The sequence below is a fragment of the Aptenodytes forsteri genome, unplaced genomic scaffold (genome assembly GCF_000699145.1).
Source record: "Aptenodytes forsteri isolate BGI_AS27 unplaced genomic scaffold, ASM69914v1 Scaffold97, whole genome shotgun sequence".
Taxonomy (NCBI): domain Eukaryota; kingdom Metazoa; phylum Chordata; class Aves; order Sphenisciformes; family Spheniscidae; genus Aptenodytes; species Aptenodytes forsteri.
In genome coordinates, this window is record NW_008795036.1 from 3,655,159 (window position 1) to 3,658,097 (window position 2,939).

The 2,939-nt window shown below is 42.7% G+C and overlaps 1 protein-coding gene across 1 annotated transcript in view; it reads left to right on the plus strand.

Annotated features, from left to right (window-relative positions):
* Positions 1-2,939, plus strand: part of ZADH2 (zinc binding alcohol dehydrogenase domain containing 2) — an 8,323-nt gene that overhangs the window by 1,077 nt on the left and 4,307 nt on the right. The window lies entirely within an intron of this gene.

The following is a 2,939-nucleotide window of genomic DNA, read 5'->3' on the forward strand; positions in this document are numbered from 1 at the left end:
GTTGGCGGCTTTTAGAGCGGAGCCGGGTCGGGCGGAGAGTGAGGAGGTGACATTTTGCTTAACATAATACGCCGTAAATCCTCCGCCAGCCTTAGGACTGTGCGTCCGGCGCGGTGACCAGCTGGCCATGAAATGAAGACTCTTGAGGACAAAACGTGCCTCCCCCCAGCTGCCTCATAAACCTGTTTGTTCTCGGTGGCTCCTTCCTAGACGTTGTCGTTCCTTAAGCTAAAAGTAAGCCTTCTAAAGTTCAGAGGTTTCTCTGCCCACGAGGGGAAGCTGAAACTCTGGGAACTTAGGAGCAGACCGTGGCTGGCACAGAAGAGAGCAGCACTCTCAGGTCCTCGTCAAGCAAGGAAATCATAGTAACACATAGTTTGCCATACTCTCCGTTGGAGCTTAAAGATGTTAAGCACTAAGTTGGCTTGAGAACAATGCTGGAAGTTCTATTAAGGCAGTGTGTGACTATATGTGTATGGGGTGTGTGTATGTGTAATCTCTAGCGTGTGTCCATATGTAACACATAGTAAAGAAGGGGTAAGGAGAAAGAAGAACAGGGACTCCTCCAGGAGCTGACGAGAAAGCTTCTGTGGCACTTAAATCCGATGCTGACATCTCCCACTAGGATTTCTGAGACCAAAATTCCCTCCAAACCTCAAAGTCTAAAACATGGTGTTGCTGCATCCACTAATGACCATGAAACAGTAATGGCATGAAACAGCCATTAGGCTGGAGTTAAATTTCTTTTCATGGAAGAGGTCGAAAGACTTGAGGTACAAGTAGCAAGTCTCTATTCGGGCAATGCAAGGCAGAGCGACATCCTTGTTTCTCAAATCCCCTCCCCTCCCCCCGCACTTGGAGTCTTTCTCACCCCCCCCCGCCGTGAATTTTTTATTTATTCATTTTTTATACGGCTTCCAGTGTAACTCTTCCTTTCTCCCTCTCCTCCCTCCCCCCCCCTTGGAGTCTTTCCCCCCCCCCCCCGCCGTGAATTTTTTATTTTTATTTTTAAATTTATTCATTTTTTATACGGCTTCCAGTGTAACTCTTCCTTTCTCCCTCTCCTCCCTCCCTTTGCTGGGTGGGCTCCCTGGGTGCTAGGGGGATGTGCACACCTCATGGTAAAAGGGCTGAGGCACAGAGCTTGTACCAGGCTAAAGGCAGGAGCTGGTCCACAGATTCAGGCAGGCAATTACTGGGTTTTAACACATCAGCCTATTACACACATGTTCCTGTACAGACACACACACACGAGTGGGGATGGAGGGGAGGGAGGGAGAGGTGAGGGATGAAGTCTAGATTTAGAGTTTATACGTTTGTATTATTTGGGGTTCTCTGGCATTTCCTCTCTATTTATTATTATTTTCTGGGGAATATCACAGAAGACACGGGATCACGTTACTGAAAAACATTCTCTGTATACGAGCTGCAGCAGGAAGCGAGTTCTGAATGTTTCCCCCTCTCTTGTCACTCTGGGGAAGCATTTTCCCATCCCGAAAGGATGAGTCCCTGGCTTTATTTAGTTTTTTAAAAAAACAAGTCCTAAATACAACTATACATTTTCTAATAGGTAGAAACATACTATTAAAAACAATAAAGGACTTGAGTTCCAAGAATGCATTTGCGGATTTGTTCATTTTAGTCCCAGTCACGCCCATGAATAGTATTAATTGCTTTGAGCTTTTTATGCAAAACAATCCTCACCCACCACAGTAAAATCTGGTTTTGGATTTAGGGGAATGGGAAATTAAAATGTGCTGAGTTCCTGTATGGACAGATATTTTAACATAAGATGCAGTTGGGGGAACTTTCTTCCCCTCTTTCTTCTTTAAAGAACTAAGTCAGCAACCCTTATTTCTACTTTTTTTATAAAGAAAAAAATAATCCATCCTTTATTCAGAAGTTCTTCAAAACTAGAAATCGATTTAAAGCAATGTTTTTTACTTCGATTCTGTGTAGGGGGGAGAAGGCGAATAAAAAAATCCTTAACGAAGCCATTTAAGCTTCGTATGTCCCTTTGTCCTGTTTTCGGGGACACACACACACAAGGTTCCTCTGTTGTATTGCAGGAGAAGGACCCAAAGGTTATGAAGATTTGGTCATTCTTAAAGTTGTTGGGGGATTTTCGAGATTTTCTTGAGGAAGTGACACATTTCGTTTCCAAAATACCTGTAATGATTTACTATTGGGCTGAAGATGGGAAGAAAGTTTATAGAGAAGGGAGTAAGAAGGGTTGAGAAAGTTTTTTGAACCAAGGAACTAATGGATCACAGTGGGAAAAGTGGAGGACTATTCCTGCTGAGTGTTTGGTCTAAATAATGTTTTTCTTGCATAGTACTGGTTTGGGCGACTTTGTTTTGTCTATGTTTAAGGTTGTGGTGCTGGTTTTCAGTGTCTCACGCTTTGTTGTGGTACGAAAAGCAGTATTTCCTCCCCTCGGCGGTGTCCTCCTGTTTTCGATAATAAACATACGAGGGGGTTCAACACTGTTGAGTATAAATAAAACGGGTGACTCAATGTGCGTAATTATTTTGGGAAAAGCCAATCTCTAGCTTTTTTCCCCCCCTCAGGTTTACATCTCGAAATGTTGAAGGAGCAAGCCTCTATTAGAAACTGCTAAATAGAAGTAAGAAAGTAAAACAAGACAATATAAAAGATCTGGAAGGGGTCTTAAGGCCCACCACCCCCCCAAGTAATTGTTACTTCTGTGCTCTCCTTTTCTCAATCTCAGAAGTTAGTAAACTGATCTTCAACTTGTAAATCATACTTATTCCTACTTCTAAAAGCAAAATAATCTAAGAAACTGCGGGCACATCCTACCACCTCCCTTCTGTCAATTGGAATGATAAGGCAAATTAGACAGTATGTTTTAATCCAGACGCTGCGTACCATCTTTTTAATGTGCGAGGAATAAAAAAAAAAAAAAAAAAAAAAAAAAA